Consider the following 16,927-nt stretch of genomic DNA (forward strand, 5'->3'; position numbering starts at 1 on the left):
TGGGCAGATAAAATATATAAATATTATGCTCACTGTAAAGCCAGTAGGCAGGGCCAGGGCCACCATCAGAGCGGCCCAGCCCATGCAGGTTCGCATTGGATTCGGACAGTGGGTAAAGAAACAACGGAGCCACAAACTGGTGGGCCATAGTCTTTAATTCTAGCTTGCACCCGGCGGCAAGTAAAAACACACACTGGGCTCCAAAACCCAATCACATTCAGTGCTCACAAAGCCACTGACTTATCCGAGTTTCCTAGAATCAAAGGTTTCTAGCCCATCAGCCTTATTCTCCTCAGTTCCCCATCTCCTTCCTTATCCCAGATACAAACTCTACACAAACTGGCATCTCACTCAGCACTCCACCATTTTAGCTGCTTCTCCTGGCCTCCTTCACATGGCCTTTCTCTGCTCTCCTCTGCTCTCTCTTCTAATGATAATCTCAGGAACCAAGAGCCAAGCTCTCGTTTTGCCCCCATTTTATAGTGTAGAAATCCAAACCCTTAATCCAATATACATAATAGAGAAGTCTCTAATACAAAGACACTTCTGAGGCATGATTGGATTGTACCGCCCCACATCAAAATGGGTGGGAAAGGCTTAATCCCAAAACCAAGCCCCAGGCTACAAGGATTCTCAACACACATTAATATCACCTGGGCAACAGCCTCTTTAACAAAGTGAGCATAATATATTTTATCTGCCCAACACTCACTTTGTTAATGATGGCTCTGCCCACGTGGAAGCCTGTTGCCCAAGTGATGATGTCGGTTGCCCTTCTTGCTTGGGATGAACATGATTGTATTAATGTGTGTTGGGTGTGGACTGTGGGCAGGTAGGATCCTTGTAGCCTGGGGCTTGGTTTTAGGACAGCTTTTCCCACCCTTTTTGATGTGGGGTGGTGCACTCGCATGAGGAATCCCATTATGCCTCAGATAAGTGACTTTGTATCAGAGACTTCTTTATTTGTATATTGGATTAAAGGTTTTGATTTCTACACTATGAAATGGGGGCAGACAGGGAGCTTGCTCTCTCAGTTCCTTAGATTAGCATTAGAGAGGAGAGCAGAGAGGAGAGCAGTTAAGGCCACATGGAGGAGGCCAGGAGAGGCAGCCAAGATGGAGGAATGCTGAAGAGGCCAGTTTGTGCAGAGAGAAGGAGATGGGGAACAGAGGTGAATAAGTCTGGTGAGCTAGAAACCTTTGATTCTAGGAAACTCGGATAAGTCATTAGCTTTGTGAGCACTGAATGAGCAGGTTTTAGAGCCCAGTGTGTGTTTTTACTTGCCCGCCGGTGCGAGCTAGGATTAATGCTAATGGCCCACCAGTTATTGGCTCCATTGTTTCATTACCGTCAGTCCTAATCTAATGCGAACTTGCATGGGCCAGGTGGCTGTGATGGTGGCCGTGGCTGCTGGCCATACACAGCTATAAACAGAATGAACCAGTCAGGAACCCAACCTGGTAAGTATAACCAACTGCAAAGAAATCAACATACAATGGACCAAATAGTATAACTAAGCAATGGCTAAGCCTCCCTTCCAAAGACAGAGCTTTGAATATGAATCCCGTCTTCTTTACTTGCTGCAAGTAAATAAAAATAATTCGAGAAAACCATGTCTCATTCCTGAACAGAGCATCCCAAGCAGCAACAAGACAAAGAATCTCGGGGGTGGATCTTAGTCATCAGCAGTTGGAAAAGCTTGTCAGGTAGTAGTCACTTACAGTGAAGGTTGATAACTAACTACAGAGCAGATTAAACCTTCAACTTTAGCTTGTACCAGAATCATCTGGGGTGGGGAGCTTTGCTGGGCCCCACTTCCTGAATTTTTGGTTAGGTTAATCTGGGCGAGTCCAAAAATTTCCCTTCCTTCCTCCCTCCCCCCTCCCTCCCTCCTTCCCTCCCTCCGTTCCTTTCTTCCTTAAAATTTTATGTATTGATTTTAGAGAGAGAGAAGAGGGGATGAACAGGAAGCATCAACTTGTAGTAGCTGCTTCTCCTATATGCCTTGACCAGGGCAAGCCCTAGACTTTGAACCAGTAACTTCAGCATTCCAGGTCAACACCTCATCCACTGCGCCAGGTCAGGCGAATTTGCATTTCTAACAAGAACCCAGGATGCTGATTTTCCAGGCATTGGACTTGGAAAATGACTGAACTAGAAGAAAAATATACTCAAAAAACCTGCTACAAGTTCTCCTAAGAATCTAGCTCATTTAGACAATTTACTGGGCTTGCAACTGCATCAGCGGAGGGCCTAGAAGGTAACTGCTGGAATCTGAGCTGTGCCAAATACTACTTACAGGTCAGAGGATGCAAAAATGCAGACCCAGGTGCCAGAGGCTGCTTTATCCCAAGCTATTGAAGCTTAAACCTCAGTGTCCCCTCACTTGTGTGGGTCCTTTCCAAAGCTTTGCAATGTGCTCACATTTTTTGTTTTAGTAAGATTCGTAAAGTAAAACCTTTTGCTATTTTTAAAAGGATTCCTGTATATTTTTGCATAAACCTCAGGATCCACAAAACTTAGATTTATCCTTGGAAACCTCTTATTCCTGTTTATAGAATCTGGAATGTTTTCTAGTTTAAAAACACTTCAAATATCACAAATATGTTTAGAACTTGCTTTTATCATTTAATAATAATAATAATATAAAAGCTTTCTTTAATAGATGTCTGCAACATTATAAGGTGATTATATCTTTTTTTAATTTTTACTTTTAATATATTGTGTTGGCATAGTTTCAACACGTCGTCTGCAACATTTTTAATGGCTTTGTAATATGTACCCCAAAATACATTCTACCAATCTTTTTACTATGTACTTACATGGTTTCTGGTTCTTATATACTTAAAAGTATCACCATTGTGAACATCCCTAAAGTGAAACATTTAGTCCTTTTATTCCTCAGTACTCCTCTAGGGAGAAGTGTTGATAGCCAGCATATACATTTGTTTTCTATTACTGTAATTGTAAGATTGGTGGATAATGGGGGAAGGCCACGTGAGGAACTCAGACCCGGGAACCTTGGCTAGGGCCGCCCACAAACAAGCACGCCAAAAGAAACTTCCCAGAGGTCCTTGAGAAAAGAGCAACTGTCCGTCAGCCAGTGAGATTTCACCATGTCATATTAGCTCGTCCACCCTAGAGGACCCCTTTAAATATCCCTCATGTGGTTTAATCTGTGCAACTCCTCTGGCCTCTGTCCCCGGGACCAGAGGACCTCGTCGGGCAGGATGCGCTGTACTAAATTAAATAAAGCCTTTGCTATTCCACACTTTGTGGCTATGGCCTCTTTCTTCCTTCTCGGTGGGGAAAAATACCTTACATTTTGTTGCTGAAAACCCGGGAGGAATTGAAGTCCACAAGGACCGCTCCTCTTCCCTTCCCCTCCAAGAAAGAACCAGGGTCTCCAACCTTCCACCCATTTCGGCACAAGGTGCAGTAAGTCCCCTGCCTCCAACCTCTGCTCAGTTCTTTCCACCAAGACTCCCTGTCCGAAACCACAGCTGTGTCAGGAACCTCTTTCTGTTCCAAGTGCGTGTGTGCCCGTGGAGACGTCCCGAGCACATCCACTTTACCTATCCGTCCTTGGCCGGAGCTTGAGTTTTGGAACACCAGTGTTCATCTCTGACCACTCCGAGAACTGAGGGCGGCGGTGGGGGCACAGGAATCTAAAACTAATCCAAAAACACTCCTGGAATTGCTTTATCCGAAATCTCTCCCTCCCTAAAGAAGAAGAAACTGTTCTTCTTCTCTGCTGTGGCCAGGCCACAGAACTCACTGGATAATCAAACCAGGTAGCCTCCTGAAGGGACTTTTGGTTTTAACACCCTCACCAATTTAACTATCGCCAAAAAAGCTGAGAACTGGTTAGAGATCCCTTACACTCAGGGCTTCTAGTTATTCGCACTCCCGTCCTAATCTCTGTGCCGCCTGTTCTACGTGCAGGCCTTTTCTTGGCCAGAGAAACCTCACCTAAACCCTCTGCTCCTAATCTTTTATCCTTCGCCCACCTCTCAACTCTCTTCCCCTCCTGCCTGACCCCCGGGGGCACCCTTCTCTCAGGACCCCTCTCTGGTCCCTTTGTGGACCTCTTTCACTCAGGTCTCTTCCCTCCAAGAGCCCCCTCTCCTCCCTTCGCTGGATCCTGTTTTTCATTCATCTGAAAATACCAATCTCTCTTCCTCCTCCCCTGCTGGTCAGGGGCCCCTCCCTTCTCCACTGTGTTCTTAAACCCCTTCTCCGTCAGGTCATTCTCAGCCTGCCATTGGCCCTTACAGCGGTTTGCAGGACACCCAACCCTAATCTTCTTACAGGAAGGCCTGGCCCTGTCCTGCCTCTGGCTCCAGTGTTTCTGGCCGTATCTAGGTGCTGGGCTCCCCAGGAACCCCCCTCCTCTTATTCTAACCCCCAAACCCCTATCCAAGACCTGATGAACATGGCATTTAAGGGGTTTTTTTTTGTTGTTTTATTTTGTTTTTTGTTTTTTTTTTTAATTTTATTTTTCATGGGGCGACATCAATAAATCAGGATACATATATTCAAAGATAAAAAAATATGGAACGCTTCACGAATTTGCGTGTCATCCTTGTGCAGGGGCCATGCTAATCTTCTCTATATCGTTCCAATTTTAGTATATGTGCTGCCGAAGCGAGCACGTTTGTTTGTTTTTTAATTTTAATTTTATTTATTCATTTTAGAAAGGAGAGAGAGAGGGAGAGAGAGAGAGAGAGGGGAGAGAGAGACAGAGAGAGAGAAGGGGGGGAGGAGCAGGAAGCATCAACTCCCATATGTGCCTTGACCAGGCAAGCCCAGGGTTTCGAACTGGCAACCTCAGCATTTCCAGGTCGACGCTTTATCCACTGTGCCACCACAGGTCAGGCCCATTTAAGGTTTTTAATAGTCGAGAGGAACAAGTCAAGGCTGTTCGCCAGGCCCACATGCAGCAGAAGGTAACTCTCCAAACCCAGACTCTTGTGGCAGCCCTGAGGCCGGCAGAGCAACAGGGGCAAGGCACAAGAGGTGCCCGGCCCAAGTCTGGGCTGCAAAGAAAATCCCCACCAGGAGCTTGCTTTAAGTGTGGCAAGCAGGACCACTGTGCCCGACAGGGCCCCTGCCTGCGGCTGCCCACTAAATCCTGCCCTAATTGCAAGCAGCCCGGTCACTGGCGGAGCAATTGCCCCTTTGGGCAAAAGGCTTTTCCTCAGCGCCTCCACGTGGAGGACGAGCCACCCAGATGGGAAGGCCAAGCTAGCAGCCAGGTGGGCGCATTGCTCAAACTCCTAGGACACGGCCTGGACTCAGAGAACCCAGGGTATGCTGCAACTAGTGGGTAAGTCCATCTCATTTCTTGTGGACACACAGGTTACCTTCTCTGTTTTGCCATCACACTCTAGACCTCTAGTTCCCTCACAGGTCTCGGTTGTGGGAATGGATGGGACCCCCGCTTCTTTTCCTCTTTGCACACCACTCCTGACATGCAGTTTTTCCCCCTTCGTAAGCCACTCCTGGCACACAGTTTAGCCTCAAACTTTCCTCCATGCAGGACCAGTGGCAGTCGAAACCACTGGACTCTACCCATCTCCAGCTCACCAAAAGGCTGGACCCTGCAAATCCTCCTATTACTCCTCTCTTTTTAAAATTCTTACAGGACCACATCCACAGCCAAACAGATGTTCCTCCCGACTCCCCTCAAAACCACCACCTTCCGATCTCCCCCTCCCCACGACGCCCCTAATCAGCAGGAAGTAGCCAGATGAATAAGCGGCGCCCCTAATTAACACAAAAAGATTGGAATGTAAGATCGGTGGATAATAGAAGAAGGCCACGTGAGGAACTCAGACCCAGGAACCTTGGCTAGGGCCGCCCACAACCATGTGCGCCAAAAGAAACTTCCCAGAGGTCCTTGGGAAAAGAGCAACTGTCCGTCAGCCAGTGAGATTTCACCACGTCATATCAGCTTGCCTGCCCACCCTAGAGGACCCCTTTAAATATCTCTCACGCAGTTTAATCCGTGTGACTCCTCTGGCCTCTGTCCCCGGGACCAGAGGACCTCGTCAGGCGGGATGCGCTGTACTAAATAAAGCCTTTGCTATTCCACACTTCGTGGCTACGGCCCCTTCCTTCCTTCTCGGCGGGGAAAAATACCTTACAGTAATTATAATGCAATACAATTTTGTAACTTGAATCTCTCAACACTTAATTTATTATATGCACTTTCCCAGTTGCTGCATAATTTTTTAGCTTAACATTTTTAATGTCCCCAGAACATTCTTCTCTATGCAAGTAACATCATTTATTTGCGTACTCCTCCAAAATACAGTTTACTCTCCACTTCCCAATAATATAAATAATACTACAAAACCTCCATTTTTAAGATTATTTTCTTCACACTGCGTCCCCTCAGTGGGCCAAAACCAGTAACAGTGGCTAACCCAATAGTATATTGTTTATGTAACAGGTTTGTGGTCAAGAAATGGGCAGAAGCGGTTTGCAATGGGCTTGGAGGTATCAGAGCCTGGAAGATAGGGAACATCCACCCAGGTCATAAGCGAGGGTCAACTTGACCTTACTGAAGAATTCTTCTCCAGCTAGGAGCCAGTTGTCCAGAATCTTTGACAAACTTTGGAATTCTTCTCTAGCTAGGAGCCAGTTGTCCAGAACCTTTAACAAGCTTTGGCTAACTGACTCACAAATGTTAAAAACTGAATAATAATGATACTATAGCATCCTTCAAACGAGGTTGAAACAGCTGTCCATCATAACGAGGACCTAAGCACTGCTTTGTTTCCGGAAAGGAATGACTGTGTTCTTAAGCTGTAACCTTCAGGCTGTTTTGTGACCACAGAGAAACACAGATGTCAGTAAATTGGGTCTAAATTGAGATCATCTTTGCCCATGGAACACAGGCTAGTTAATTAGCCTACACCAGATCTAAGTTTATGACTGGTCTGGTTAGTGTTGTTCTCCAACCACTTCAGCTAACAAGCTACAGATACAAAATAATTTCACAGTCTGGATATAAGTACACAGGTGGGTTGAACAAGATAAGCCAGGCCCCCACAACAATGCTCAATAATGTTACATAACATAACCAAAAGTGGCCAAGGGGACAGTCAGACCAACCCCCAAAAAACTCCCACCTAAAACACCCTCTACCCTTTTGCCTCTGTCCACTATGTAAGGAAACCAGTTAATACCGAGCACATGAACTCGCTATTTCACGTTGCTCTTATTCATTCATTCAACACAATGCCTGGTGCCGGATGCAGCAGACAGAGCAGGGACAATGACTCATCCTTCCTACCATGACCCAGACCGCCACCTACCACCTCAATCCCAGGCTCGCTGTGGGGGAAGGGCAGAGGCGGCTCTCCAAATACACTGGAAAGGACAGGAACCCGCAGCACCAGACTCCCAGGACTGTGGGGCTTGTTTGCTGAACACTCACTAGAGCTTACAAAACAACCCGCCTTCCAGCTAGTCACAGGGCACAGCCAATGCCCTAAGACCTGTCCCACTGCCAGAACCACCACTCAGGGGACAACTGTGTCCCAAATCTTCAGAAGCCCAGCCAACCTAGTCTAAGTCATGTCCTTTGTTATTTCAAAAACAGAAAACAATACAAACATTCCTTAAGTGTCAGGTCCCAATTTGCATTGCAGGTCCTCACCCCAAAACAGGTCTAACCGCTTTACTTTCCATATTCTCCACCCAGTTTTTATCTTGGGCACCAAAGGTTTCCAAGCTGATCACTGGGAATCTGGCTACCAGGCTTTGCTGAAGTGTGTTTTGGTCAAAGTTTACCAGTGATTATCATCTGTCAGTTGCCACTGGAAATTTTGTAAAGAATCTGAAATCCAATTATGTGGCTGGCTGGAATCCTATTTTCTATCTCCCACGGCAATCACCTGTGCACATCAGCACACCTGCCCATCACGGCAGCGGAGGCGGGGCTTCTGGAGCCTGCTTCCCCTTCATGATTTCAGCAAGTGTTCTGGGTTGCAGGTGTCCTCCCATCATTCATATATTTTAAGCCCTAACCTTCCGTATCTGAGAATACACCTTTATTTAGAAATAGGGACACTGTAGATGCAGTTAGTTAAGATAAAATTTTTCTGGAGAAATGCGTCCTTGTAAAAAGGGAAAATCCGGACAGAGACACCCACAAAGAATGCCACGTGAAGGTAAAGACAGAGATCTGAGGGATGCATCTATGAGCCATGGAACTCCAAAGATTTCCGGCAAAGCACCAGAGCGAGGAGAGGGGCATGGAGCAGTTCTCCCTGACAGCTCTCAGATCCACGGACAATCTGAACAGGACTTCCAGTCTCCAGAACAGGAGACAATAAACTTCTGCTGTTGAAGCCACTCCATTTATACTACTTTGTTACAACAGTGATGGCAAGCCAACACAGCAAGTTACGATGTGCAAGGCCAGTAGTCGTAGCCGTCACAGCCGCCTGGCACATGCAGGTTCCCATTAGATTCCAATAGATAGTAGAGAACAACGGAGCCAAGAACTGGTAGGCCATTATCTTTATTCTAGCCTCGCACAGGCAGGCGAGTAAATACAGAGGGAAAACACTTCCCTTTCCCTTTGGGAGTCAGTGGCTCCCAAAGCCACTGACTTTCTCCCAGTTTTCCTAGAATCAAAGGCCCCACCAGCCTCTGTTCCACATCTTCTTCTCTCTGCACAAACTGGCTTCTCCTTCAGCACCCTGCCATCTCGGCAGCCTGCCTCTTCTGCCACAACGTGGTCTCTGCCAAAACGGCCTCCTAGCTCCTCCTTCTTTTAAAACTTTTCGGTGCAACAATCCCTCCTCTAGCACACATTAGCATAACCAAGCCCCTTCCCAAGCATGAAGGTAATCAGCCGCCCCACGTGGACAGTGGCCATCTTTAACAATAAAAGTGAGCAAAACCAAATTAACACAAATTTTACAAACTTATTTGCCCAATATTGTCACAGTTTTCTCATCTGTAAAATGAGGGTAAGAATGGTACTTCTCCACAGGGATGAATTAGTTTGTTAAATTGGTTAGAATAATGCCTCGTATAGACGTGAACATGAATATTAAAGCAATATTCTCCAAACATTCTTTCTTAATCAAATAGATTCTCACTTCCTTTTCACTCTTGAGTCTCCTAATGTCTCTTCCCACCAAGTTGCTTAGTGGGAGGCAGGAGCACTCACAGCCCACACCAGATTTCTCAGGAGATGAAGGGACGCCCACGGGGCTGGCATGCCCAGAGCGGGTGCGGTCTCTGCATATCAACAGGAATCTAGACTTCCTCCCTGCTCCTCATCCCACACCCACTCAAAGCACCATATCCTTTCCCTCCCCCGAGCAGCCACCACCCAGCCTTGGCCTAAATCCTAGCCCTTTTCTCTGGGCAGTCTCTCAAAACCTCCACCTCAGCCTACTGCCCAAAATGCAATCACTTTAGAGCTCCTTCTTCGGTGTCACCTGCTCCATCCACCCCAGCTTTCAATGCTGTGCAAAGTTTCCCCCCAGCTAATTCTATTTTTTATTACTTTTCCATGAGTATCTCCCTTTTCACTGAGTCTCCTCGCCCCATCTGACTCTTGACTCCCTCACCAGTAGCGGCTTCCTCTGCTAATGCTAACCTGCCTGATCAAGAAGGCCTAGCCCCAAACTCAACTTTTCTCTGATGTCCTCCTTCAACTCTCGTGGTGTTTATTGCCTGGACTCCTGACATTGTTTTGAATGACATAAGCCTTGTACTGCTTTAACTGTTTTGTGCATGTCAATCATAGTCTTTCAACTACACAGTTAACTTTCTGAGACCATTCACTCATCACACACTACTGAAGACCTACTAATAATGCCAGGCACTGTGCATGCCATCGGGGTAACAAAAACCCTTAGCTACCATATAGTGACAATTTACTACGTGCTAGATTTTATCCTAATCTTTATGATCGATCATGCTGGAAGAGAGGGCTGGCACCACCCTGGTTTACAGATGAGTAAACAAATGAGAAATTATGTAACTTGCCTGGTATCTCATAGATAAGAAGGGATAGGAGTGAACACACAATACAGTGTACATAGATGTGTTGTAGAATTGGGTTCCTAATTAACCCATATAACTATGTTAACCAGCATTACCCCATTAAACTTAATTTAAAAAACAAACAGAAAGATATAACAGAGAGCAAATAAAAATGCAGGAAAAAGAAGAAGAGATAGAACTAGGACACAATAGAAAACAGCACTGAGAAATAAAATAATAGGTAAGTTATAACCAAACCTCAGAGAATTAGGATTAAAGTACTGTCCATTTGGAATGATGCAAATAATTATATGACATGATAGTTATTATATATATGACAATGTCATACATGTAATCCATATATAATAACTATACTAAAAGTATGTATCTGAAGGCAAGGCTGTTCAATACAATCGTTAATGACTGATTAAATAGGCATGCCTACCAAGTTGGTGGCTGACTCCATGTGATTATGAGTCAGAATTTAAAATGATGCAAAAGCCAGACCAATATATTTATAGAATGAAATAAAATTTAACAAATTTAACTAACAAAATAACATTTAACAAAGATAAATATAGTGTCCTGCATTTGGCTTCAAATATCCAACAGCACGTAAAGAGAAAGCCAAGGCTTAACAAGCATCTGAGGCAGAAGAGAACCAACGATAAACCCAATACGAATCAAGAGGGGAATGTGGTCACAGGAAAAAAATGAGGAACGACCTTAGGTTACAGTAACAAAGCTACATGTCTGGGAAGTGGAAATTCTACCATTTTAAGGTTTGTTTGTTTTTTTGCAACAAAGCTAATGTTTTGCTGAGAATTCTAAGCCCCTGTTGGGCAGATAAAATATATTATGCTTACTTTGTTAAAGATGGCACTGCCGACGTGAAGCCCGTTGCCCAGTGTTGGGCAGATAAAATATATTATGCTCACTTTGTTAAAGATGGCGCTGCCTACGTGGAAGCTGGTTCCCCAAGTGATAATATTAGTATGTTAATGTGTTTTGGGGGAGGGTTGTGTGCAGGCAGGATCCTTGTAGCCTGGGGCTTGGTTTTTGGACTAACCCTTTCCCTTTTTGATGTGGGGTGGACTTTGTATCAGAGACTTCCCTATTTTGTATATTGGATTAAAGTTTTCATTTCTGCACTATAAAGTGGGGCAGACCGGGAGCTTGCTCTGGTTCCTGGGATTAGCATTAGAGAGGAGAGTAGAGAAAGACCACATGGAGAAGGCCAGAAGAAGCAGCCAAGATGGTGGAGTGCTGAGTGAGAAGCCAGTTTGTGCAGAGCTTGTGCAGAGAGAAGGAGATGGAGAACAGAGATGAATAAGGCTGGTGAGCTAGAAACCTTTGATTCTAGGAAACTCGGATAAGTCAGTAGCTTTGTGAGCACTGAATGAGTGGGTTTTGAAGCCCAGTGTGTTTTACTTGCCCACCGGGTGCAAGCTAGAATTAAAGATGGCCCACCAGTTTTTGGCCCCACTGTTTCATTACCATCTGTCCGAATCCAATGGGAACCTGCATGTAAATAGCCACGATGGTGGCTCCTGGCCTTACACCCAGGTGATAGTATTAATTGCCCTTCTTGCTTGGGATAGGCGTGACTATATTAATGTGTTGGGGGAGTGCTTTCACGCCAAAAGATTTTAAAAAGAAGAGAGATCACATTGTTCCTGGGGAAGAGTGATTATATTCTAGGAGAAGCCCATGCTGTAGGAGAGCAGATAAAAGCCAAGATGGCGAAGTGCTGAAGGAAAAGCCAGTTTGTGCAGAGTTTGTACAGAGAGAAGGAGATGGGGAACAGAGGTGAATAAGGCTAGTGAGCTAGAAACCTTTGATTCTAGGAAACTCGGAAAAGTCAGTAGCTTTGTGAGCACTGAATGAGTGGGTTTTGGAGCCCAGTGTGTGTTTTTACTTGACTGCTGGGTGCAGGCTAGGATTAAAGGTAATGGCCCACCAGTTCTTGGCTCCATTGTTTCATTACCATCTGTCCGAATCAAATGCGAACCTGCATGGGCGAGGTGGCTGTGCTGGTGGCCGTGGCTACTGGCTTTACAGCCCCACAATTTTAGAGTCAGTTCATTTGAATTTCACTTGAATTTGATATAATTAAGAATCTTCGTATTTCACAGTTTCATAAATCGTGTGTTGACTGAATACATACACCCAATGTAACCTAAAACTATGTCTATAATTGTAGGTTAACATCATTCCCAACTGATGTTATGAAGGTGTGGGATCATTTTACGACAGTTCCTATCTGTGTGAGCAATCCCAAATGATGACTGTAAGTGGTGTTAATCCCAGCAGGTCACCTAACATATTACTGGACAAAGAAAAAGGCTCACTGGTAAGCTAATGTTACCAGCTGGTAACACTGAGGAGCCGTTATCATTTCTAACATGGAAAAGGCATTGTAACTTCACCCTAAACAGCATGCTGCCATAGGCATACACCAACAGGACAATGGGGAATTGGGCAAATAGCAGGCAATTTATTCACTGCTGGGATAAAAGTAATCAAAACTAACTAACATCTTATCATTCAACTCTCAGATAAGACTCTCTGTAGAAACTGCCTATGGCCAAGTGTATTTGTTTCCTATGGCTGTCACAATAAACTGCTACAAACTGAGCGGGTAAAACAACAGAAATGTATTGTCTGACCACTCTGGAGGTTACAAATGCAAGATAAGGTGTCAGAAGGGTTGGTTCCTCTAAGGGCTGTGAGGAAGGATCTGTTCTATGCTGTTCTCCTGGCTTCTGGTGTTTTGCTGTCAATTGTGGTTACTCCATGGCTGATGGATACAACAGCCAGATTTCTGCTTTCATCTTCACATTACGTTCTATCTCTTCACCTAGTTTTCCCTTTGTGCATGTCTGTCTTTGCATCTAGATTTCCATTTTATAAGGACACAGATCATATAGGATTAGAACCCACCATAATGACTTCATTTTAATTTGATTACCTCTGTCAAGACCCTACTTCTAAATAAAGTCACATTCTAAAGTACTAGGAATTAGGACTTCAATGTATCTTTTGGGGAAGAGGTGGCAAGTCAACCCATAACACTGAGCTGATCTTCAGTACCCATTCCTCTTTCCCTTTGAAGTTTATCTGATTCATGGATGCCAGTTAGAGAAAACGTTATCCTGCCTCCCTTGCAACTAAATAGGAGCATGCAACTAAGTTCCAGTAAGTTCCATGTTGAGAAAAATGATTTGTGCATCTGCAGGGTCACATCCTTTAAAAAGGAAGATACTTGTGTTTCATTTTTTTCTTTGTGGTTCCTTAAGACTCAAATGCAACCTGACCAGACGGTGGTGCAGGGATAGAGCGTTGGACTGAGATGCAGAGCAACCAGGTTTGAGACCCCGAGGTCGCCAGCTTGAGTGCAGGCTCATCTGGTTTGAGCAAAGCTCACCAGCTTGAGCCCAAGGTTGCTGGCTCGAGCAAGGGGTTACTTGGTCTGCTGAAGGCCCACGGTCAAGGCACATATGAGAAAGCAATCAATGAACAACTAAGGTGTCGCAACGAAAAATTGATGATTGATGCTTCTCATCTCTCTCCGTTCCTGTCTGTCTGTCCCTATCTATCCTTCTCTCTGACTCTCTCTGTCTCTCTAAAAAAATAAAAGACTCAAATGCAGAATGTGCAACCATGAACAACACCCTAGAGGGCCTACAGTAGCACTGTCCAAAAAAATAATGCAAGATTTAAGCCATTTTGAAGGTTTTAGTAGCCACATTAAAAAATTTTAAATGAAAGATAAAATTAATTTTAATATATTTATTCAATTCAACATGTCCAGAATATTAACTCTGCAATGTATAATTACAAAATTTATTAGGATATTTTACTTTGAGGGAAGGTTAAATCTTTGAAAACTGGTGTGTATTTTATACTTACACAACACTTCTATTTGGACTAGCCACATTTCTAAATCTTAAGGGCCACATGTGGTTCCTGGCTGGCTATAGCAGTGCCTAGTGCAGCTCTGGAGGGCAGCAGCAGGACATCACAAAGGTTCTTGGGTTCCTGGAAGAATCTATGGAGCCATGTTGGCTCTAGTGCACTGGAAACTTTTACTTGAGAAGAACACAACTTCTATCTTATTGGATTCAGGATATTTTTGTTAACTAGCTTATCTTATATCTTAATAAATATGCCCATTTGGGATCTCAGAAAAGGAGCTTGCAGCTTCTCAGTTATGAAACAACCCTTCAAAGAATGGACTGCTTCATGAGTTCACATCGATTCCCATGAAAACCCCTTCACAAATGTAGTCCAAGGTTGAAAAGTTGCCACAAAAACATTCTCAGCCTGGGAAATACAACACAGAATAAACCCACCCAAGGAGATGTGGTTCCTCGGTGTAAAGCCAGTAGCCACGGCCACCATCAGAGTCGCCTGGCCCGTGCAGGTTCACATTTGATTCAAACAGATAGTAATGAAACAACAGAGCCAAGAACTGGTGGGCCATTACCTTTAATCCTAGCTCGCACCTGGCAGGCAAGAAATACACACAGTGGGAAAATACTTCCCTTTCCATTTAGGGCTCCCAAAGCCACTGACTCATCTGAGTATTCCTAGAATCAAAGTTTCTACCTCACCAGTCTTATTCACCTCTGTTCCCCATCTCCTTCTCTCTGCACAAACTGGCTTCTCCTTTAGTATTCCACCATCTTGGCTGCCTCTCCTCTGCAGTGCTGATGGCAGGATCTGAGAGAGAGTGCCCCAGGTCTGCCTTACTTTATAGTGTAGAAATTAAAGCCTTTAAGCCAATATACAAATAAGGAAGTTTCTGATACAAAGCCACTTATCTTGAGGCATAAACGGGATTCCTCATACGAGTGCACCACCCCACATCATGCAACAGTCAAGGGTGTGGGGAAAAACTTAGTTTTGAGAAGATCTTAGTATTAGAAGGATGTTGAAAAAAAATCTTAGTATTAAAAGGGTGGGAAAGGCTTAATCTTAAAATTAAGCCTTAGGCTATAAGGACCTTGCCAGTTTACAGCCTGTCTCCTACATCCAATGCAAACTATAAGCGAGCAAACATGTATATCAGGGGTCCCCAAACTGCGGCCCCCTGAGGCCATTTATCTGGCCCCCACCGCACTTCCGGAAGGGGCACCTCTTTCATTGGTGGTCAGTGAGAAGAGCATAGTTCCCATTGAAATACTGGTCAGTTTGTTGATTTAAATTTACTTGTTCTTTATTTTAAATGTTATATTTGTTCCCATTTTGGTTTTTTTTACTTTAAAATAAGATATGTGCAGTATGCATAGGGATTTGTTCATAGTTTTTTTTATAGTCCGGCCCTCCAATGGTCTGAGGGACAGTGAACTGGCCCCCTGTGTAAAAAGTTTGGGGACCCCTGATGTATATCATATTTACAAACTTACTTGACTAACACTCAGCCTTTTTCTTTTCCTATTCCCTCATTGTAAATCTCTACTCTCTGACCAGCAAGCTTACTGGTCAACTCAGGAGGAAAGGAGAAAAGACTATCAGGTCATCTGGCCTTCTGAGAAAATAAAAAATACAATCTTTTCAGACAGTGCTTCCCAAAAAGTGAAAATAGATTCATTAATGTGATAAAAATTAATAACTGGATAATCAAGTTGATCAGAATACAGTGACTTTCTTGTTTAAAAAGAGGTAGAGACTTGAACATAAGGCAAAGTCAAAGCTAGTCACTATTTTCATCTTTATAGATACACACGGCCTTTGGCTAAGGCGGAGTCTATTGCCACATCATTGAAAATACCCCCCTTTACATAGCAAAGATCTTTGGGTGGAAAGCCAACTGACAATCTCTGCGGAGTAAATTCAGGATCATTCCTTTCACTCCCAAGGAGAAGTTACATACAAGTAGAGAACACCAAGGCAAAGTAAAGAACACCAAGGTCAGCAACAGTTTGAAAGGATCAGGTAATTAATTCAGAATAAAGAGATAAGAGTTAGTAATCCAGATGATTCACTGCTGTGTAGATGATCAGATTTCTCCAAGTTTTGGGGCTAGGTTCTGAATTTCATAATGGCCTCCAGCTGCAGCTAGAATGGTATCAGGTTTAACCAAGAACTCCTAGAATTGTGGTCTGGGATAACCTGAAAAAAAGCTGTGATCAGGTTAGCCAGTGATGGGTCTCCATTCAGAAATGGACGTTTGAGTAGCTCCAGTGAGAGAGCAGAAGCAGCATTTGTTCTTACTTTAAAAATGAGAAGTGAAGCATTTGCCCCTCAGGAAATAAACAGCCCAAGAGTCTCCCAGACCCTCCCTGCCATGGGGAAAGGTACCAATAGATACCGGTGAGCTTGGCCACGGTGGGCAGCACTCAGAACGCTGTAAAATGATCGTATGGCTCTTTACGCTTCAGACAATACGGCAGAATTTATTTTACGCAGTTTGAAGCTTTGGGTTTGGGAATGCGCAGGCCCTGCGTCAGCAAGTTTGTGTAGTAGTGAACAAGTCCAAGTTCTGTTGTCAAGGAAAATCCAGGGCCTAGATCTCTCTGCCATCTATCAAATGTGTGACTTTGGCCAAATGTCTTGACTTCCCTGGACCTTGATTTCTTCCTCTGTAATCACTATCACTATAGTAACAATATTCTTTACTGGAGGGAGTGCTGTAAGCATCACATGCTAGAGCTCACAAAGGGCTGGTACAGTGCCTGGCACGCAGTAAACATTCAGTCCACGAGAACTCGCCTCGTTTCTGGGGTAGTAGGTCAGGGATTGGCATGTGTTTCCTCTTGCTGTTAATACTATGCATTGGACAGCGTCACCCACTAAACAGTTGTGATACTCTGGCCTCACTCTTTTAGACACTGAGAACAGTCCCAGAGATGCAGGCCCTGTGGAGCTGAAGTCTATCAGCGTGCACACTCGGGCAGGGGTGGTG

General features: G+C 44.4%; 1 protein-coding gene and 1 non-coding gene across 2 annotated transcripts in view; both read right to left on the reverse strand.

The window, feature by feature from the left end:
* RAI14 (retinoic acid induced 14) overlaps positions 1-16,927 on the reverse strand; it is a 154,141-nt gene that overhangs the window by 108,402 nt on the left and 28,812 nt on the right. The window lies entirely within an intron of this gene.
* On the reverse strand, positions 4,549-4,655 carry LOC136390176 (U6 spliceosomal RNA). The gene has a single exon (XR_010748611.1). It is a non-coding gene; the product is annotated as a U6 spliceosomal RNA (small nuclear RNA).

The sequence above is a fragment of the Saccopteryx leptura genome, chromosome 1, assembly GCF_036850995.1.
Source record: "Saccopteryx leptura isolate mSacLep1 chromosome 1, mSacLep1_pri_phased_curated, whole genome shotgun sequence".
In the NCBI taxonomy this organism is placed as follows: domain Eukaryota; kingdom Metazoa; phylum Chordata; class Mammalia; order Chiroptera; family Emballonuridae; genus Saccopteryx; species Saccopteryx leptura.